The sequence below is a fragment of the Delphinus delphis genome, chromosome 11, assembly GCF_949987515.2.
Source record: "Delphinus delphis chromosome 11, mDelDel1.2, whole genome shotgun sequence".
NCBI classification, from domain to species: Eukaryota; Metazoa; Chordata; class Mammalia; order Artiodactyla; family Delphinidae; genus Delphinus; species Delphinus delphis.
The window spans coordinates 37,026,707-37,050,133 of NC_082693.1; the positions used below are offsets into that span (position 1 = coordinate 37,026,707).

Here is a 23,427-nt window from a genome sequence, read left to right on the forward strand (position 1 = left end):
TCAACCACTGCGCCACCAGGGAAGCCCTGCCTACAAGTTTTAAAAGATTTATTTTTATGAGCTACTTCTACCAGAATTTACATGGCGTTAGGCACAGTAAATTGAATTTCACTACAACCCTAATATAGGTAGTCCAGGCTTAATTTTTTAGATGAGAAAATAGAGGTGTCACTACAGCTCAGTAAGATAAATTATTAGAATTATAAGGGAAAGGAAAGTTGTCTGCCACACGTGTGCTGGCCCCATAGCCTCATTGTTCACCTATGACCTAGAGTCCAAGGTACTGAATTTTACCAAAATAAGTTTGTATTTAACTTCATCAAACTACCTGCATTCAACTATTGCCTTTGTGGCAGTGATTAACGCTAGCGTTTAGTGCGTGGTCTACAGTCTGTTCTTACGACTCACTTACCAAACAGAAGTTCTTCTTTTGTAGTAAACCAGCCTCTAGGCGTTTGTAGCACAGGGAATTGCTCCTCAAGGGCTGGAGGTACAGAGCCCAGCAGCAGGGGGAAACAGCCACCTCCTAATGTAACTGCTCAGAAAGGCTGGAGAAGAAAACGCAAGAAAAGAAATCACTTCCCTGTCTTATAAACAGTCAACTGTGTCTTACAACAGTGAAGCCGGTGCTGCAAATTATTCAACTTGAGTAACTGTGGCTGAACGTCACTGTGAGGTTTACTTGGGAGTCATATTAATCCTTGTCTTGGACATAATGTGCCAGATTTCTGTGATGACAAGCAGTTCACAAAGGGGCCTAAGTACAGTCTTGGGAGCGAGGTTTTAATCAGACTCAAAAATAATTCAGAGGCTATTTTGGCTTCTCCTTGAGTGGGCCAGAGGAAATACTCCTCTAGTTTGGCTCAGGACAATGTGGGGATTTTCTTTTTTCCTTTGATTGTTTTACTTTTTGTGATTATATTTATTCGAATCATTAAAAAATTAATGTTCAATTGAGATTGGAAGTACGCCACAGTCACATAATGGCGGCTGGCAAGGAAGCATCCTTGACTCGTAGATCAGCTCCTTGAATTGTTCTGTTCTGCTCACTGGGAGCAGTGGGGCTATTGGTCACTGCACACGTGTGTTTTCTGCACTCACAAGAACGTTAAGTTGTAATGCTCAGCCAGAATTCATAATTAGAGATGAACTTCAGGGTTCCATATTTTAAGCTCTGATCTTTTGGAGGTGATTCCAACTGATCACTGATCAGACTTCCTAGAGTTTTATACAGTGTTAAGTGAGCTTTGTGTTTATAAGAGTTGGTGGTATTCTTGTTTAGTTCGCTGGACATTGATAATTTTAATTGGTTAGTGCCTGTTAAAAATTCAAAACATCTAGCAATATTTTTTTGGATTGGTCTCCAAAAGCAAAGGAAATACAAGCAAAAATAAATAAATGGGACCAGATTAAACTTAAAAGCTTTTACACAGCAAAGGAAACCATTGACAAAATGAAAAGATAACCTACTGAATGGGAGAAAATATTTGCAAATGATATGACCAATAAGGGGTTAATACCCCAAAAATATAAACAGCTCATGGCACTCAACATCAGAAAAACAAGCAACCTGACTTAAAAATGGGCAGAAGACCTAAATAGACATTTTCCCAAAGAGGACTGGCAGATGGCCAACAGGCACATGAAAATATGCTCTATATCGCTAATCATCAGGGAAATGCAAATCAAAACCACAATGAGATACCGCCTCATGCCTATCAGAATGGCTATCATCAAAAAGAACACAAATAACAAATGTTGGCGAGGATGTGGAGAAAAGGGACCCTTACACACTGTTGGTGGGAATGTAAATTAGTGCAGCCGTGGTGGAAAACAATACGATCATTTCTGAAAAAACTAAAAATAGAACTACCATATGACCCAGCAAGTCCAATCCTGAGTGTATAACCGAAAAAAAAAAACCAAAACACTAATTCGAAAAGATACCTGCACCCCAATGTTCACAGCACTGTTATTTACAATTGCCAAGGTGCAGAAGCAACCTAGGTGTCTATCTACAGATGAACAGGTAAAGAAGATGTGCTATATACACACACACAATGAACTACTACTCAACCATAAAAAAGAATGAAAGTTTGCTACTTGCAGCAACATGGATAGACTTGGAAGACATTCTGCTAAGTGAAATAACTCAGACAGAGAAAGACGACTACTGTATGATATCACCTGTATGTGGAATCTAAAAACTAAAACAAACTAGTGAATATAACAAAAAAAGAAGCAGATGCACAGATGTAGAGAACAAGCTAGTGGTTACCAGTGGGCTGGGGCAATATAGGAGTGGGAGAGTGGGAGGTGCAAACTATTGGGTGTAAGGTAGGCTCAAGGATGTACTGTACAACACAGGGAATACAGCCAACATTTTATAGTAACTATAAATGGAATATAACCTTTAAAAATTATGAATCACTATATTTTACACCTGTAACATATAATATTGTACATCAACTATACTTCAATAAAAAATTTCGAAACATCCACATAGAAATGTTGAAGAGCAAATCTTCCTTTATCTTCTAGCCATCTAATTCCTCTCCCAATTACTGTTACTTTATATCTTTTTAGAGTTCTGTTACATATTCACAAACATATACATATATATGTATATGTGTATATATATATATTCATATAGGTGATAAGTATATGTGTATATATACATTTTTTTCTTTTCATACAGATTGTAGCATACTCTATACACTGTTCTGAACTATACTATTTCCCCCTTAACTATATTTTGGAGGTCTGTCCATCTCAATACATAAAAAACTGTCTCAGTCTTCCATGGAAAGGCATTTAGGTTGTTTCCAATCTTTTGATATTACAAACAAAGGTGCATTTTCACCTGTGGGAATACAGTTGTGAGATAGATATCCATGAGTCAACAGCTGGTTTGAGCAATACGTGAACTTTCAATTTTAGTGATTATTGTCAAATTGCTTTCCAAGTGGTTATGCTAATTTATATTCCCACCACCAATGCAGGAATGTGTCTGTTTCTATAAATACTGGCCAACATCGTATTTTCAAATATTTTGATCTTTGCCAATCTGATTGTTGAATGCTGTTCTCACTACACAATGATGGAGGAAGTTTTTAAAATTGGATTTAGGACAACTCCACACAAGTTTTTGAGGGTGTGAGATAATAGAAAATGTATATATTGGTCTCTGTCCCAGTTCCTGACACAGGGCTCCTAAAATCCTTGTAAATTCCTAAGTGATAGGATGGGGGCTGGTCACCGGAAAGACCAAGCCTTGGTTAGAAGCTTGGAATTTTTCAACCCCACCACCCAAAGAGAGGAGAGGGGCTGGAAATGGAGTTAAGAATTGCTTATGCCTACATGAGGAAGCCTCCGTAAGATCCCAATAGTAGGGGATTTGGAGAGCTTCCAGGCTGGGGAAAAGGTGGAGGCGTGGGGAGAATGGTGCCCCTGGAGTGGGCACGGAAGTTCCACACCCCTTCCCACATACGTTGCCCTGTGCATCTCTTCCATCTGGGTGTTCATCTGTATCCTTTATCATTTCCTTTTTTAATAAACCAGTAGATGTAGTAAACTGATTTCCTGAGTTCTGTGAGCTGCTCTAGCAAATTAATCAAACCTGAGGAGGAGTTGTGAGAGCTTTTGGTCTATAGCCCATTGGTCAGAAGCACAGGTGACAATCCGGACTCGCTCTAGCCCTCTAAAGTGGGGGACAGTCTGCTGGGACTGAGCTAGTAGCATGTGGGATCAGATGCCCCTCCAGGTAGACAGAGTCATAATTAAGTTGTAGGATACCCAGCTGGTGTCATGGAGAAGCGCTTGGTGTGGGTAAAACCTCCCACACATTTGGTGACCAGAAGTGAAGTGTGCAGTGAGAGTAAGTGTGCAGTGAAGGAGGCAGACAGGAAAGAAACACGCGGTAGGAAAGAAAATGTTTTTTTTCCCGACTCAGGAGGTAGAGTGAACAGTTTTTATAATACGGAGGGCTTATGTTTCTCTAACTTTAAACAAACCTTGTAATACTAACATCATCTTAGGTACCTATAAGTGCAGGACTGGAAACTTTCAATGACTGCATAAGGCAAAAAGGAGGGTGCAAAAAGGGTACAAGTTTAGTTTAGATTTTTATATACTTGAGGGTCTAAATCCCACAACAATGGCTCCCTTGGTTATATTTCTCTTTTGCTCTCTGCTGGAGGTTTGTTTCTTTCAGCTTTTAGTTTTCTCGGGAGGAATGAGGTCAGGTTCTTACTGCTCAAGTCTGGTGTGTTAAACAGCTCAATTAGAGTCAGAGATTGCCCAGGCATTTCCAGGAAGTTTGCTGACTGGTGTCACTGAACGTTCACAGGCTGCAGCTTCCCCGGGGCCCCTTTGTGCTGCCCCCCATTCCTGCTTTCTGGGTCAGCCCTGTCATCCATTTCACCTGATCAGAGTACCCTTCTCTCAACATTTTATAGTACCTCTCCTTCAGGGCACTGTGATGGAGGGAAGTTTTGGCTTTCTGATTTAGGAGAAGTAGGAACAGGTTTTTGAGGGTTTTATGCACATGTGAATGTCGATAAAATCTTGTTGTTTATTTTTTTAAAATACCGTTTCCAAAAGAATAGATACATGTATATGTATAACTGAATCACTGAAATTAACACATTGTAAATCAACTATACTTCAATAAAAGTAAATTTAAGGAAATACCCTTTCCACGCTTTTTTTCCTGCTCTTCATTCATAGCACTTCTCCTGTTTCCCAGAGAAAAGAGACCAGTGGGGAGAAGCTCCGGCAACCTCCTGCTTCTAGTTTTGTCTCTGACCCATTTCTCGACCCTCCCTTTCCTCCTTGTTAAATCAGAAGGGCCGTCCTCCCTTTATGCAGAGCTATCTCTCTGTCTCTTCCCTGGATTTCACCCCCTCCTGTGCACTCAGGAACTCTCTCTTTATATCAACCTCTCCCTTCGTATCAATATATTATCATGCTCACAAGGTCCTATTTTGAAAATAAATCAGCAGTAACTCTGCCTCAACGGCACCTCGTTTCCTCCCAGCCAGCAGAAGTGTAGTTCGCCTCTCATTTCCCCTTCAGCCTTCAGTGGTAGGTTCTGAACTCATCGCTTCACTGAAATCACTCTTGCTAAAGTCTTTAACGACCTCTTCCATGATAACTTTACTGAAATTTGCAGGCTCCATTTTCCTTGAAGTTTGGACCCCTTTGTGGCGTCCACCACTCCCTCCTTCCCAACAGGCTCGCTCTTCCTACTTGACGCTCTTCTCTGTCTTCCAGACTCTTCCTCCATGGCTTATCTCCCAACGCTCAGGTTCCCTTCCAGTCCTCTCCAAGCTCCTCGTCTCTTCTCCCATTATGTAAGCCAGCCACATCCATGGTTAAAACCATCGTATGTAGAGTCAGCCAGATTCAGATTTGACACTTAATTCCAGCCCTTTTAAGTTTTGTCATCTGGACAAGTCACTTAACTCTCATAACCTCCATTTTCTCGACTTCAAAATAAGCATAATAATTCCCACTTCACTGGGGTGTGAGTTGGGAGTCAATGTATTCAGATAAACTATAAAACGTTTTATTGATTGATTCAACAAAAATTTCAAAAACTAATCTGAGCCCATACTATATTACAGGTACTATGTACAAGGTTTTTTGGACTGTGACATACAATAAGAAATACCATTTATAACGCCACTAGGACCACATACATACAAACAAATTTTCCTTCAGAGATTCTTACTCTTCTTATGTTTAATGTGATATGCTTTGTTATTTTCTATTCTATTTCACAAACTTATACTGGTTACTATCTACTAAATTTCCCAATCCTCAAATGAAACATGCCCTACAGTTTAGAAAGCATTCTTCTAGGCTCTGGGAATATGGAAGCATTGGCCACACGGAACTTTCTTCCCAGAGCTGAGCTGTCCATTGGAATTTTCTGCAATAATGGAAATGTTCTGTATCTGTCTTGCCCAATATGGTAGCCACTAGCCACATGTGACTCTTCAGTGTTTGAAATGTAGTTGGTGCACATGAGGGACTGAATTTTCAAATTGTATTTAATTTTAATTTATTTAAATTTACAAAGCCACGTGTGGCTATGGTATTGGACAACAGTTCTAGAGTGTGGGTGACAAACGAAAAAAGTAAATGAATAAAAGAACAAGATAATTTCCAAGAGTTATCACTTACCAGGGCAGTGATGATGTTATTTAGGATGGAGTGACTGAGAGTGACTTTGGGAAGAGTCTAGGCTGGGCGGTCAGAGAAGACCCCTCGATGGAGGTAATGTCTGATTTGACATCTGAGTTTCAAGGAGCCAGGCATTTGGCCATCTGAGGGAAGAGGATCCCCGCTGCAGAGAACAGCAGATGCAAAGGCCTACAAGTGGAAATGAGCTTGGTGTATTTGAGGAAGAGAAGTCTTATGAGGCTGGAACATAGTGGCAGTGAGTAAGTACTAAAGGAAGGTAGCTGTGCCGCTGAGTATCCACACCTATGCCCCCCCGCCCCAACCCAAGCGTCCCGCAGGCATTTCAAACTCAGCTTATTCTGTACTGAACATCCGAAAGGTGTTCCTCCTCTGTGTTTCCTGCTCAGTGAATGGAACCACCATGTAACCTGGCATTACCTTCCTCCCCTCCCTCTCCCTCACTCTATCAATTGTCAAGTCCCGTCATTGTTCTTCTAAATGTCCCTGGAGTATGACCACTTCTCCACAGCCTTGTGGGATATTTTCTTGATGCATGGACTCATAATGGTTTCTTTGTCTAAATCTATTCTTCACACAGCAGCCAGAGTGATCATTCTAAAATACAAATGCAACCATGCCACTCTTTGACTTAAAATCTTACCGTGTTCCAAGGCACTCAGATTAAGACAGCAACTCTTTAACAAGGACTTACTAGGACCTTTATCAGCCTAATGTGCTTTGCTCAAGCCTGTTTTCAGCAACTTGAAAATGCCTTGCTGTCTATTCTTTGAGCATCTGTGAAGAGTGTTTCTTCTGCAGAGGGTTTTCTTTACTCTATCTCCTCCAACCTTTGGATGACATTCTCGGGATATAGCTTAAGCAACGTTTCATCCAAGAAGCCTTCCATGACTCCCTGCCCCATGTTTGACGTCCTTCAGGTGTTCTCACAGCCTCTGAACCATCCCCATGTAGCACTTATTTCACCACCCTGTAACTGTCTATTTACAAATCTGTTGCCTGCACGAGGGCAGGGCTCAGTCTCCCATGTTTGTTGATGCATAGCCAGCACTTACCACAATGCTGGGCATCAAGTAGATGCTCAGTAAATATTTGCTGGATGAATAAAAAATAAATAACATGAATTCAGATATTTTTATTGACAATTAATGATTACCTACTGATTAACAATAATAGCTAGCATTCATTGAGTGTGCTTAGCGTTTTACTCTATCTCCTTCGTCTCCTCTACCACAACCCACTAAGATAGGCATTCTTATCCTCATTGTATAAATTGAAAACTGAAGCCCCTGAGGATTTAGAATAACTTGCCCGAAGTTACACAACTGGCAAGTGAAGACAAAATCAAGAAAACCCAAGTAAAACAAAAAGCAAAATCCATTTTCTAAATCCCAACACCAGGTGTGATGAGCTTCCTGGATTCCCTTGTTCTAACGGAGACTTCACAGACAGCAATGGGTTTGTAACTGCAAAGGGATGCTGCTCACGTCAGAGTGGTCCTGAGCTGAGTCATTATCCTAGACTTATAAACTTTCATTTGCTGAACTTGAAATAATGCCCAAGACTGAACTATTTCCTTCCGTTTGGTTGGGTGGATCTCGAAAAGGTATTCTGAGAGTAAGCTCCTAGGGGGTGCTGGCTGAGTACCTGCAGTGGGCTCCGGGGCACCTGAGGGGCATGGATGGGTGCTGTCCATGGAGAGAGGGAAGCCAGGAGCTTAGGAACTGGGGCATTGACCATGCTGTGGCAGAAGGCATTTTGCATTTTCTTTGTGATCACTGATCCATTAGGGGATTGGCCTTGTTTTTCATAAGATTTCAGGAACTGCCACACTGAATTGTGATCCTGTAGCTTGGTAGAAATTCTGACAGACTATTGTTTGAGGGCCATTTGGGGATTTGTAGTCCAGTGACTTGATGTGACTTTGGGGACTTTGATTCTGTCGTTTTGGCCTGTGCCTGTCATGTTTACTGTGGGTTGAACAGTTAAGTAGAGTGTCTACCTCTTGTAAAACTCCAGGCGCTGGCCAGATTTCATCTTGCTGATTCTTCACTACATCTGCCTTTGGCAGGAGAGTGACAATTGTTGGCCTTTTCATAATGAGAAGGACAATGGGGGCCAGAGAGGTTAATTGGCTTACCTCGGTGAAGCACCCAGGTTAGAGTAACTCAACATCACAGGATTATGTTTCTGAGTTAGACTGTTCAATCTTACTGGGGAAGAAATGCATGTTGTTTTGGTTTTTTTTTTTTTTTTGCGGTACGCGGGCCTCACTGTTGTGGCCTCTCCTGTTGCAGAGCACAGGCTCTGGAAGCGCAGGCCCAGCGGCCGTGGCTCACGGGCCCAGCCACTCCGTGGCATGTGGGACCCTCCCGGACCTGGGCACGAACCTGTGTCCCCTGCATCGGCAGGTGGACTCTCAACCACTGCGACACCAGGGAAGGCCCCAAAATGCATGTTTTATATTTGAGGATCCATATACTTCCATATATATTCATTCATTCATTCAACAATTATTTATGGAGATCCGACTGTGTGCCAGGAATTGCTTATAGTGGGGGCTAAGACAGACATGCTGTCAAGAAACTCACATTCCTATTGAAGAGGGAGAACAGACAGAAAATGTAAACACATGCACGAATTTTTCATTTCAAATACTAATTTTCTACAGACAAAATAAAAACAGAGTAAGAATATGTAGAGTGCTTGGGGAAGATGAAGAAAGTATTATCAAAAGGCTTCCATGAGATGGTGTCCGGTAAACTAATAGCAGAAGGATATAAAAGAGCCAAGCTTGAGAAATCTGGGGAAGAGCACCCCAGGCAGAGGGAACAGCAAATGCAAAGGCCCTGGGGCTAGGACAAGAGTGTCATGTTGGAGGATAGGAATGCTGAGTACTTAGAGGCTTTTAAGCAGAGGGGTGATGGGATGCTCATTTTTATTATAACAGGATCTCTGTGATTGTCATGCAGAGGTGAACTGAGGAAGGTAAAGGACGAAACAGGGAGAACAGGAAGAGATTACTGCAGGCGTCCAAGGATAGATACTGTTTTTGAGTTCCTACTATGTTTCAGACATTGTAAGTGCTTTCCATGCATGATCTTCTTTAATATTCACAACAATTCTATAACGTAATTATTATCTTCATTTTTCAGATAAGAAACTAGAGGCTCAACAGTTTAACTATCTTATCCAAGGCCACTCAACCTAAGTGGCAGAAGTAAGGTTTAATTTCAAAGTCTATACTGTTAAGTGCTTTTCTAGCCCTGGCATATCTTTTTTTTTTTTTTTTTCCTGTCTAGGACTGAAGGCTTTAATTAAAACAACAATGACAAAAACTAGAGATTTTCACCATGTGTTTCCTATTTTTACTCCCTGTTCTTACAACAGAAATATAACAAATCTTTAAAAAAATAAAAAGAGTGTTTATGGATTAAGAAAGCAACTGACCCTATTAATATTTCTTTACCCATGTATTGTGATATTCACTTGGCGATCTTTGTGTTTCTCCTCTTGACCTTTCTATTCTAAAGGAAGTGTGTAGCCCTGGCATCTCTTTATGGCCTGCTAGAGTGTTCCTCATGGATATCTCCCAGACACTTTAAAACTGTCAGGCCTAAAACCAGAAGTTCACTGTCTTATCCCCCAAACCTTTCCTCTTGGTTCCTCAGCTGTATTAATGACATCATCAACAGCTCAATAACCTAGGCGAAAAACTTAGTGTCTTCTTAACTCTGTCTTTTTTTTTTTTTTTTTGCGGTACGCGGGCCTCTCACTGTTGTGGCCTCTCCCGTTGCGGAGCACAGGCTCCAGGCGCGCAGGCTCAGTGGCCATGGCTCACGGGCCCAGCCTCTCCGTGGCATGTGGGATCTTCCCGGACCAGGGCACAAACCCGTGTCCCCTGCATCGGCAGGTGGACTCTCAACCACTGCACCACCAGGGAAGCCCCTTAACTCTGTCTTGACAGGTGTTTTTCTTCATTAATCCGCATCAAATCTGTTACATCATTTGATCCATGTTTATTCTGTTATCTATTTGATTTCTATGCCTGTCGTCATTGCCTTGGTTTGAGCCAATTCAGCTATTCCAGTTGCTTCTTCTTCATTTTCTGATTCCAGCCGATCTCTACGCTCTCCAGTTTATTTTCCTCTAGCCTCTAGGTTTCGTTCCTATCTTAAACCCAGGTTACATTATTCCTGTTCTTAAAAATCATTCTGTGGTCCCCTTTGCCTCCAGAATCAAGTTCATGAACTCTAGTGTGGCAACCAACTTACCAGTATTGAGTCGTTCATTTGTTGGTCAGCAGATCACTTGTTATTGTAGCACTGGACTTATTTGTTTTCACAGCTGATAACTTTTACCACATATAACCAGTCATGTGAAGAGGAAAGTTAGGAACACGCAGTCCAGCTGACTCCGGATTGAACTATTTAGAAGTCCAGCATGAACCGAGCTAACTAACCAGTGGGTGAGAGGCAGCGTTCAAGGGCCAATAAGGTGTTTCCATAGCCTCCTGGTAGAGCCTGTTGACTCAACAGCTCTGGGAAGTCACTCAGCCAGATACATTTTTGTTGGACTGACGTGCATGGAAGGGACACAGGAGAGACCTGAGTTCTAAGACAGATAAAGTCTAAACTAGCCACAGGCCCTCTTAACCTCTTAATGGCATTCCAGAGGGCCAAGGCAGCCAGTTCCTAGGGATAGGAATCAGTTCATTGAAGAAGCAAGTGGAAATTTCTGGACAGAAGGAAATGCCCCTTCAGTGTGAGATTTATCCTAACCCTACATTGTGTTTTTTACGGGAAATAGGTCCCTGTGAATGAAGCATGGAATAAACAGAAGGCTTAAGAAACAGGAGACTTTGTGGATATTTTCTGAGTTGAATTTGCAGACCTGGAATTCAGTGTTTCAACTCTGGCTGTCAGCACCCAGCAAGCATTCTGTCTTTAAGCATTTGTTGTCAAGAGGCAAATATACGCTGAAGCATTTTCTGCCCTACTAAGGATTCCTCAAACATAGGGTAGTTTCTCTAGACAGGTTTTCTTGTCTACTAGATAATCAGACAGAAAATTTAATAAAAATTTATTCTGTTCTATCATTTCTCATTGAAGAAAATAAAAGTTTTGAGGCTGTTGCCGTGATGCTGAAGGAGATAAATGAAATTCGTTTCTGCCAATTTTAAGAACTATGCTAGAAGATGTTCCCGTTTTGTTTCGTAGAATAAGTAATAGTTTTAAAAGATAAGGTAGAATAGCTCCATGTTTTCCATATTCAACTTTAAGGTGGGGTATAATTTTTAATGTCTGTACTACAAGTGATTATGATTTTCCACCATATTTTAAGCATAATATAAATTTTTAGCTGACAACTGTGTATTGTACGAACAATACTATAACAACAACAGAAATCAAGCAAGAAAAAAAGGGAAAGAAAACATATCTCTAATCTTGCCATTCTAAAAACCAGCTGTTTTAATGTTTCCTCCGTTACTATCAATATGTTATCGAATTTTCATATAGTTACAACCTTAGCGTAGACGTGACTTTACAATCAGGTTTCTGCTTCTAATGTTACATAAGCCTTTTTCCCCAGTCACTTTGCATTTTGAAACCCTAATGTGCTTCTATACTAGAATTTCTGGGAAATAATGGGTTTCTTCAAAAAGGTTTGTCCAGGATTGTATAGAATTTCCCATGGATTTAGGATGTGCCCAACAGCAGACACCAAGAGAATTCTTCAGAAAATATTCCCTAGAATAAAATGTTTTCCTCGGAAGAGACCCAGAGGGAAGGTGACGTGAAAGGAAGGGAGGATGGGACCTACCTCACGAGCCCATAAGTCACAGTTCACAGTCAGAAAGCTGCAGAAGCCACATCCCGGCGAGGGGTCCAGTTCTACAACTGTGTTTGTATCTACAACACAGAAAATTAAGATGGGTTAAAGGGAGCCAGGGAGATGGCTCTCCCTCAGCGTTCCTCACTTGGCACACAAGACGGCCTTCAGGAGCTTCTGTTCTGTCCCTTCCACTTGACCAATGTGTTCTGGGACTTAATGTGCTAATATTCATGAGCCTTTTTAATTATGAGATGATCATCCTTTTGTCATCGTCTGCCTCAGCGACGGATTACCAAATGTCCTTGATCAATGAGGCTTGCACAAATACGGATTGTACCCCAGACTCACCTGGTTTCTGAAAAATAAATATGGCTAATAACAATGTGCTGGTACTCACAGATGAGATGACACACGGCTTATCTGGCCCTCCCTAAAGCGAGGATGAAATGGCTAAGTGACAAAATACTGGGTTGTTGCATAGCCGACGAGCTGAATGTGCCAGCCCTTACACACGCCATGGGCCATGTCTGTTTCCTCGTTCATTCATTCATTCACTGGACAGGTATTGGTTGAGTGTCTACTTCGGCGGTGGCGTGTTAGGGGCTGGGCTATTTGCATGAACAAAGGAGGCAGAGTCTCAAAGAGCCTTCAGCCTGGTGGAGAACACAGACATGATCTAAAAATCTCATGGTAAATGCAACATTAAATCTGTGATGGGTACAAGGAAGGGAGGGTGCAAGGGGGCTGAGACTGCAGACGGCACGGGGCAGTGACCTGGTCACTGGAGGCATCTCCAGGAAGGGAGGACTGACCCACACTTGGAAAGAACATTAATACAATTGACTGATGTTTACCAAGTGGTTCCTATGTAAAAGGTCCAGATTTTAGTGTTTTATATGGATGGGTGTGTGTGTGTGTGTGTGTGTGTGTGTGTGTGTGTGTGTGTGTGTGTGTGTTATGGACTCATGTTAACATATAGGTGAGAAAACTCTGGCTTGGAGACAATAATTTGTTTAGGGTCATCCAGCTGTGAGTAGAAGAATGGGGATTGGAACTCAGTTTGATTGCAAAGTCTGGAGTCCTAACCACTCGGCTATATGGTCTCCCGTCTTGCTTGAAATAGTAGTTAAGCAGGTGGAGAGAATGGCGATGCCAGGCAGGTGGAACAGCATGTGTGGGGCACAGAGGTGGAAGCGAAGAGAGGTGGTGTGGCTGGGTGTGCAGGCTGGGGAGAGCGCCAGGCGAGGCCGGGAGGTGAGCAGGGACAGGCTGCGGCCCCGGGGAGGCATGTCAGGTTCTGGCCCTGCCCGACAGGAAGCCACCGGAGCCTCCAGGCAGGGGCTGGACGTGATCAGACTTGCGTTTTGGAAAAGTCACCCTCGCTGTACTATAGAGGTTAGATGGGGGCAAAGGCGGATTTGGGGAGACACATTAAAACCTTTTAGTGGTGGTGAGGGGTTTGAGAGCAATCGAGGTGCTGAGATAAGTTCTAAGTTTCCGACTTTGGCAATTCGGTGGGCAAAGATGCCATGTGTTGAGAAGGGAAGAGTGATGTGGCTTGGAGGAAAAACCGTGCATTTAACTCCGGTCAGTTAAGTTTGAGGTGCCTTCCTGAACCCAGGAGGTGTCTAACAGATCATATTATATATAGATCAGGAGCGCAGGAAGAGATTAGGGCGGGAGATAGAAATGTGTGAGTCACCCCAGGGAGAGGTGGTAATTGTGCCCTTCGGAATGGGCGAGACTGTCTAGGGAGAGAGGCTTTGTGTTTTCACTGTCCCCTTCATGCTTTCTTCTTTCCAGCTTGCCTTTGGCTGTACACACCCTTGTCCTTGCTACTTCACCCCTCCATCTGCAAACCTGATTCGTTTGCCCCCTTGCCCATCACTCCTTCCCTCCTCATGTGTGTCTTTATTCTCCATCCCTCCATCCATCTTCTAAAGTCTCCTTCCTTCTGTCCACTCGCTCACTTTCTGCTGATGAGTGCTGACTTTTCTGTTCTCATCCTCACTGAAATTTCTTTTTCAAAGGCAGCCAGTGACCCACTCTGCCCTCCCCAAGCACTAGATCCTGTGGTTCATCCCAACTCAGTCTATACCTCCCGGCTTCTCCTTAGCATCTGACTCTTGATACCTCCCCTTTTAAACATTTTCCTGCTTTGCGTTCCCTGGCACTGCATTATCTCTTTTCTCCTGTCTTCTTCACGTGCTTCTCTTTCTACTTCTACCCCATCAACGTACATATTCCCCAGGAATGTCTTCTTCCTCTCCCTTCTATACATGCTACCTCAGCTATCTCGTTCAGTCCCATGATCTTCTCAGTCACCCCCTTGTGGATAGTACCAAAACGTATCTTTCTGGCCAGCACCTAAATACCGCAGACCCAACTGTCTTTTTAGCTGTGGGCTAAACGCCTCCTCTCTGCATCCCGCTAGCATTCCAAACTCAGCATGGCCCATATCAGACGTGTCCTGTTCCTTTCAAACAATTCAATGTCCTACACTGTTTACTTTAGCTGACTCCCTCTTTTTTTTCATTCTTTTTACCCCTCTTTAGCGCTACCATATTCAGAGCCCTATTATCTCTTGCCTGGGAACTTTGCCTTCATTTCTCAACTAGTTTTTCTTCCTCATTTCTTTGTGTTCTGAATGAATCCTATGCGTTTGCGCTAAATGAATCATGTATTCAACCCAGGTCCTATCTCCTCAGCCCCAAATCTTTAATAATCCTCTCTTGCCACTGAAATAAGTACAACCCCATTAGCCTAGTTTTAAAGACCCTCTTCACTTGGTCCCGAGGTAGCCTCCCACCTTTATCTCCTGCTTCCACCTGACACATACAGTCCGAGGCAACTACGTCAACCTCTTCTCCAGGCTGCGTGACACTTGGAGGCAGACCTCTGTGCCTCAGAATCCTTGTATCACCTACGCTGCCCACCTGGAACATAGTAGGTGCTCACTAAAGGTCTGGCATGCGCACGCAAAAGTATTTGCTGGTTCCTACAGATGTCTGGTGCTTCCCAGACCCTTGCCTTTGCTCCTGGTGAGCTCCCTACATGGAGGGACCTCCTCTCTTTGTCTTAGGAAGTAACGTGAGATATGAAATAGTGCCATTTAAAGTTGTGCACTGGGAATTCCCTGGTGGTCCAGTGGTTAGGACTCTGTGCTTCCACTGCAGGGACCACGGGTTCGATCCCTGGTTGGGAGACCAAGATCACACGTGGCATGGCCAAAAAGTATTGTGCATTTTATATATATATATATATATATATATATATATATATATTTGTTATTATTTTACCCATTTATTTAAAATCTACTCAACCTTCAGAACTCATTTCCAGCACCACTTTCTTCATGAAACCATTACTTATCCCCCTAAGAATCATCCTTTTTCTGAACCCTCAAGATACCTCTCTTCCCTTTGCTTAAAAAAAATTTTTTTAAAGTACCAGAGTGGGATGCAAGGATATTTCAAAGGAGATATGGTCCCTAGTCTGATAGGACCAGTTTGTTGTGTTTGATCATTAGGTATGCTTTTGTTATAAAACCTTTGATTCTAAACAGTAATTTGAAGACTCATCTCCCCCATCACCAGCCCGCCACAATCCCGTCCCAGCCATCACGCACTCGACTGAGCTCAGATTTTGGTCCCCTGAGGCACCTAACACACCACCTTGCCCACAGTAGGTTCTTACTATTTGTGGGCCTGAATTAGGTGAAGGGATGTGTATGGCTGCCAGTATCTTCCATTTTAAGTGAAAAGTGAGTCTGAGATGGGGAGCTGTGTTTATGTTGCCTCAGTGGCCAGAAGGGAAGCAACAATGCCCTTCTCACAAGTCCAGCAGAAGAAGCAATGGAACCATGTGTGCCACCAGGAGTAGCTGTCTCTGCCACTTAATTTCGGGGATAAAGGAAATGAGGCCATTATGAAGGTGGAAACGTCAATATTATGCAAACACAGGCACGTTCCTTGTGGAGCTAATCCCTGTGTGATCTTTCAGAGCCCTCTGCCTCTGCTGGATTCCATCTGCCAGCAAAGCGCAGGGCAGGCACTTCCAACATGTCACTGTCTTGTCTCTATCACAGGGACCGGGAAGCGAGTTCCATAAAATTATACTTTGTGTTCAGAATCCTGTATTTGTGATTTGAAGTTGGTCTACTCCTCAGTCAGTTAATGGAGAGGGCTATAATTCTCCAATCTTCCTAATTATCCCCATGGATATAAAATGTTGAGGACCTTGTAAGATCTTTCTTTCTAGGACATGATTCATCCCTTCCCCTTTTTCAAAATAAACTGAGAGATGGCCAAAATCTTAGGATGAAAAAATAACTCTGATGAAAGAGTTCTGGACAGCTCTCCCAAAGCAGCCAGTGAATTACGGGAAAAACATTTATAGGGCAAAACCACAGGGCATGGAGGCAGGGTCTAGTTCGGTCCTCAATAAGTCCATTGTTTCTATCTTGGGAATTTTATTTTTCCATGGAAGTTCTTTCAAAGGGCTAAAGCACTCGGAGAACCACTTCAGTTCTATACGGGGTCCCAGAGAATGATTTGGGCAGTAAGGAAGAGGAGAGCTTTTTGCTCGTGAAGGGAACTGAGGCAGGCATTTCCAGGGGCTGATCTGCAGGCAGGTGGACCCTAGCGAGGAGGTTACTCCGAGATGGGGTTGGGTTTCACGTGAGAGTCAGGAGATCCAAGAATGAGGACCATCAATGCCAAGAGGAAAGCAAGTTACTTTATTTCTTTGTCCCCAGGATAGTCATTTGTAAAACGGGCACAAAAATTCCTGGGCCCAGACTACTTCGCAAAGTTGTTATATTGATCAAATCAGAAATGAGGGGGGCGGAAAAGCTAAAGTTGTTATCAAAGCATTTGGAGATGCTGAACTTGTTATAGAAGTAAAACACGTTCGCAGGCTTTCATTTCATTTTTGAAAGAAGCTATATGATTTTCTGTTTACTAAGCACCCCCCTCCCTCGCCCCCGCCAAATTAATGAGAGACCTTCAAAATGATCTGAGCCCTTAGGGCAGAATGAGTGTGAACACAGGAACTGGACAGCCTGTCTTCTGTGAGTTGCGAGTGGTGGTAAGAAGAGGCCCAGTTCCAAGACGTTGGTCTTGGGTTTGAAGTCTTTGCCTAAACACAATTATGCAATATTTGGGGAGTCAGTTCCAAGATCGCTCGGATTGCTTATGAGACATTTTGTTTATTAAATAATTTTCTGAAATTTACCAGGTTTTCGTGCCTCACGGATTCATGCAAATGTACGTATGACATTTAGAATTATAGAATGAGGTGGGGGACATCATCTAATTCACCCTGTGTTTTACAGAAAAGGACACTGGGAGCCAGGAAGACTGAACGACTTGCCTGAGGCTGTATGCTGTGTCCATGGAAAAGCTGGGGCTGGAACCCAAACCTCCCAGCTTCCCAGCTCAGTGTTCTTTCTTTCGAAGACATTTTCCATGAATATTCTGGCCATATACCCTACTTTCATGGTCAACGCTAAATCCCTGGAAGAAAGCAAGAATGATTTTTTTTCCCTGTGATTTCAAAATAAGAGAAACATTTTGTAACCGTAATACATTGTGTTTTCTTTTTTTTAACATCTTTATTGGAGTATAATTGCTTTCCAATGGTGTGTTAGTTTCTGCTTTACCATTACATTTTTAAGAATGTACAATTCTCTGTAGAATTTATAGGTCATAAAGCGCTTTCAAATACATTTAATCTTTATAACAATTCAGGTGAAGATTGTTATTAACACCAGATATGGAAGTGGCTTGGTCAAGGTTTCCAAAAATCAAAATTGGGACTCAAGAAAGGTTTGGGTTTTCAATTGCATTCTTTTTCTTTTTCTTTCTTTTTTTTTTTTTGCGGTACGCGGGCCTCTCATTGTTGTGGCCTCTCCCGTTGTGGAGCACAGGCTCCGGACGCGCAGGCTCAGTGGCCATGGCTCACGGGCCCAGTCGCTCTGCGGCATGTGGGATCTTCCCAGACCGGGGCACAAACCCGCGTCCCCTGCATCGGCAGGCGGACTCTCAACCACTGCGTCACCAGGGAAGCCCTCAACTGCATTCTTGGAGGGTTTTTTTATGCTACATGAAAGTTGCTACCTGTGTGTTTTTAAGTACAAGTGACCATTAGTCATGGGGACAAGAGTCCCCAGGCACCCCCCACTTGGTTCGGCTCCATGCTGAAGCTAGGCTCTGCCTCAGTGTATCTTACAATGTTGACACCTACACCACTGTAACATGCCAAGCCATAGTGGCTTGAGTTTTCCAGTTCATCAACCAACAAAAGCTCACTTACTTGAGAAAGGCCTGGCTGAATTCACACTAGTAGCGGTAATAATAATAATAAAAACAGTTGACATTTATCAAATACTGACTGTTTCTAGGTGCTTTACAAGTATTGACTGATTTGCTTTTCCCAGTAAGCCTATGACCATTATATCTCAGTTTTACGGATGAACCACAGAGAGGTTAAGTAACCTTCTCCTGGTAACACAGCTAGTAAATGGCAGGTAAGTAAAATCTGCATTTTTGTTTTTCTTATTAAAAATGTGTGGTATTTTCATATAATAACCCTAGCCGTTCAATTATTTGTCTTTGCGCAAAGATCCTTCCCTCACTGAAGCTCAGTTTCTCAGCTCCAAAACGATTGTGTTGAACTAGCAGGTCTTAAGAGTTTGTTCTAGTACTATTGTCCCCTCACCTGCTACCATAGGCTCTGTGAAGCTAGGCTGTCCCATCACACCTTATTCTACCTTTTTCTGCTCCATCTTACCCTATTTCCGGAGATAAACAAAAGTCACATATCATTATCATTTTTATTTATATATAAATAAGCATTAAACGTACAAACTTTCTAAACATTTTAACTTAGGAAAAACAGGGAAACAATGACCACTCTTTCTCTCCTCCCTCCCCCTTTACTTCTTAAAATATTCGTTCGAGCAAACTCTTTACTCAAAGGTAATGCAAAATCCTCCACGAAGGAATATAAAGTCCCAAATCGCACAGTTCTTTCCTTTGCGCCAACAACTGTACACAGACAATACTAGGTTAAAATGAACAGGAGGGCGACCTGAAATGGGGAAACAGGAAGGTGACGTCACCAAATAAACCTCCAGGCTTGTGTACAAGCCCCTGCAGAACAGATAAGGCTTGCCGCTTTCGCGATGCTGCTGGGGTGTGTTCTGGGTGCCCTGTATTATTTGAATTTAAAGTCTTTTTCAACATCAGCTACTGTGGGGCCACCCTCCTTGCTGCCCCTGAAGTGTGAGGTCCCCCCAAAATTCCATCTCTCATTTGCGATGCCCAACTGTGAGTTCAATGGTAAACTTGATGCCACTTGGGAGTGAATCATCACAAATGATAACTTCTTCCACTTAGAATCAATGAGTTTTCAGAAACAATTAAAGATGGTGAAATTTGTACCTTTTTCTATGTGAAAGGCTTTTATGAGGTGCCTTTACCAAGCCTTGAAATACATGCAAGTATTGGGGCAAAAGACACCTTCAAACCATATAGGGCGGATTGATGTCGAAAGAAATAGCAATAATTGTTTATGTGTCTATTTGAACTTCCAACCAGGAAGGGGTTAAATTCCTGCCTGAGTTGCATTTTCTTCCTTATGAATTAAGCATTAAAATATGCCCACTTCATCACTTTCCTCACACACCTAGCTCTTCCTTTATTATGCCTTGTTTCCACTTGCCTGTAGACAGAGCTCTCCATATTTTGCTTCTGACTCTAAATAACCATGATCACTCATGATGAGAGAGCATCGGTTATGAGATGCCTGTGAGATGTTGAGAAATTTCTGTTTGGCTTGTAAAGCCGTGACTGTCTCTTTTATAATGGAGCTTTTATCTTCTGACAGAGAGCTCGGAGCTCTGTGTTTTTGTTAGTAGTTGGTGGTGACGATTCAAGGATTGAGTTCTCCCGTCACGGTGAGCTGGGTTGAAGATAGGGACGCAGGTGGACGTTTCTCTCTGCTGTTCTGTGTGTCCCACAAGACTTTTACACAGCAGGGTAGTAAACTATCTCCTGGAGGAGAGAAAGTTTTATCCTTATACCATATCATGCACCTATCGCTGTGGCCAGGGTGCAAGGCTGATACACACCTCACTACCAACGTGAACATCATTTTCTTCCTTCATTTCATATGGGATTTTTGTGACTCAGAACCGGCTTGTCAAATAGGAAGGTGTGTGCGTGTTGAGTTGGACACAGGTCATTTTCTCTAGCTACAGGAGAGCTTTCTAAATGAGGGTCATCATGACGTTAACCTGCAGTCTAGTTCAATCAGTAACCCAGAGGCCAAGGTAATTACTTGGTGTAGAGTCACTACTTGACTTTTCTGCTTCACTGTATTTACAGTTAGAGAAAAACACATCCCGCAATGCAATACCAACGTGCTTTCTATCAAGGATGTAGCACAAATGTAAACAAAGTGTCCTTTTAAGTCAATACTTGCTGGGAAAAGCACAGGGTGTTCTTGGTATTATTATGGTATGTGACGCTTCACAAACTAATAAAAACATTGAATTTGCTACATATTTATATGCAAGTACTATGAATCATAACAGGAAAAAAGGAGGCCTACATTTTAATAAAATCAAACTCATACATGCTCTGATAGGCAAAAAATGTTGTACTTACATAGATCACGGATGAGGTCTTCTGTCCAGTTTTTCATGGGGAAAAAGCAGCTTTAAATATTTTGTTGGAAAATAAAATTGTGTCTTTTTTTTAATTTCCTTCAGATGAAACTGAATCGATGAATAATGTATATGTCTTCCGCCAATTAAAAAAAAGTCCTGGGATTTGTACAGCTGTGACTGAGAGAAGCCAATTGACACTTGAAGGCAAAGGGAGATGGAAAATGAAAGAATAAATGAATGGAAAATTCCACAACTCAGAATCCCAATGCTTTCTCAAGGACAAAACTGTTACTTGAGAAGGCTCTGTGGAATTTTTGGCATTCTTGCATTATCTCACTTTGAAGATGGAATGTAAACCATGGTTTTCAGCCAGTATCACTGTTCTCTGAAACAGACTCAGTTAGATTTGCAGGGACTCTTTGGTAATACCAATTTCCCTAAATTTAATCAAATAATTAATGTTTCCAAAGCTTTGGGCATTCATGATCTCTCTTATTGGAAAGAGCAGTCTCATCTTTGGGACTTCTGTGGTAAATTCCCTTTCCATGGGACTTTTAGTGTTAACCCAGAAAGGGATACACTCATTCACAAAGCCTTTGAGGAGAATCTTGGCTACTTGTATAGTCTACTGCTAATCTATGGAGTATTGTTAAAAGTACATTTGCTATAGAAGTCATGAGAACCGCCAACAGGTGGGCTTGGAAAAAAACAGGTGCTGTGTGCTGGTGATAAAGGTATATTTCTCTGGTCTATCACTATGACAGAACATTCATTAAAACTTAATCTTGTCTTACTTGTATATTTATTTTTAAAAAATGGAAGATTTTTTGGGGGAGGTGCTTGTTTTAAAAATAAAATATTCACTCAAACCTCTGGAATTTGAGTTTCTCTTGTGTTTGTGTCAATAGATAACATATATTGAAAGTTATGCTTAAGCATTAGTTGTTTGTCGCCTTATTCTCAACTAATTAGAGATTTGTGTCTGATGCAAAAAGGTTGGTTTTAGGACACTTAAAAAATCCCTTAGTATAAATAATAGCAGCATATATAGTAAATATACAGGAATCAATTAATAGAGACTTAGTACTCTTTCAGAATTTAGAAATTTTTCTTACTGGCTTATCACTGAGATTTTCAATGCCTGCTTTAAATTATAAATTAGAGTTTGCTTTAATGTTTTCCAATATAGAAAGGATTCTGAAAAAAGAGTTGGTATTCAAAACATACTTGGTCATTGCCAGAAGAACCTGATGAATTATACCAGTGTTTTCACTTAGGGATAGATTATATGCCAGGAATGCTCTATAAAGGATTGCTCCACTGGCATGGGCCATCCTGTAGATCTTTCAGGCCACTTTCTTCCTTTAGGGTTGCACTAGGTACCACAGCATAGGCTGTGAGTAGAGCGTTAAAGTGAGGCTTCAGGGTGTAAGGTGTTTTCCTGTAAGAATGATTGAGAAAGGTTTTCTTGTAAAGTCTCTTTTTGAAATTTAGACTTCTAACAAGATGCAATCCAATTATTTCCCTTTTATCTAACAAGGCATTCTATAACTCATGGAATGAAATGTGCTTAATAATAGAGAATATAGCCTTTGAGAAATTTGAACCAACAAGGAAAACACACTATTGATAGTTTTCAGTAACATTGCTGTTGTATTAGTGAGAAGTGACTTCTTTTGGTGAGAAGTCACAGAAAGTGATGTAAAAAAACAGTGATTGGGCTTCCCTGGTGGCGCAATGGTTGAGAGTCCGCCTGCCGATGCAGGGGACACGGGTTCATGCCCCGGTCCGGGAAGATCCCACATGCCGCGGAGCGGCTGGGCCCGTGAGCCATGGCCGCTGAGCCTGCGCGTCCGGAGCCTGTGCTCCGCAACGGGAGAGGCCACAGCAGTGAGACGCCCGCGTACCACAAAAAAAAAAAAAACAAACAAACAAACAAAAAAAAATAGTGATTTATTAAAATGATTCTGAAGACCCTCAGAGGCCCTAAGCAAGAGTTGCACAGGGAGGCCTTGGGAAGGGGAGGCACCGTGGAAATTTATAGAGATCACGTCAAATGACTCAGCTCCACGGACACCAGATTAACCCCAGATTCCCAACTCTTGGGAGAAAGTCTTATTGGGCCAGTGAGGGTCAATGTCCACCTCGGATCAGTGAGCTGAGGTTTGAGGGGCAGGACCACGCAGCACAGACCAGGCTTCTAGAAGCCTGCCAACACCATGGGCAGGACCCCGAGAGGGACAGCGCGTGTGACTTACAGTAGCTGGGCAGCCACCATGAGAGGCACTGAGTTCAGAAATTTTAGCTTTCAACTTCAACTTGGAATGTTTTGAGTGTATATATATATCTCTGTGTGTGTGTATATATATAGTAAAAAATCAGGTGGTTTCTTACACACTCTGTCGCTATGGTTAGCATAGTTTCAGGGAGAAGTTATTGCAACACCAGGTAATTAGTTTTGAGAAACATTTTCACTCTCTTGTCAGACTCTTCACAAGGTCACTGGAATAGAAGTGTGATAAATGGGAAACAGCATATAACAGATATTTTGTGAGTAAACATACAAGCTAAAACACTATATGTGACATCAAAATCCAGATATGCGTATGTCCTTTGCTTCACCTGTGGGTGTTTAAGAGTCCTTGTTAATTCATCCTGTGATGTGATTCACCTTTCTTGATGTTCTGTTTGTGTCAGTCTCTGTATTAATC

The 23,427-nt window shown here is 42.2% G+C and overlaps 1 long non-coding RNA gene across 1 annotated transcript; it reads right to left on the reverse strand.

Moving 5' to 3' along the window:
- Positions 1 to 387: 387 nt before the first annotated feature.
- On the reverse strand, positions 388 to 20,892 carry LOC132433620 (uncharacterized). The gene is made up of 3 exons (XR_009521185.1): positions 20,715 to 20,892; positions 12,031 to 12,119; positions 388 to 548 (listed from the first exon to the last, which is right to left on the reverse strand). It is a non-coding gene; the product is annotated as an uncharacterized lncRNA (long non-coding RNA).
- Positions 20,893 to 23,427: the final 2,535 nt, after the last annotated feature.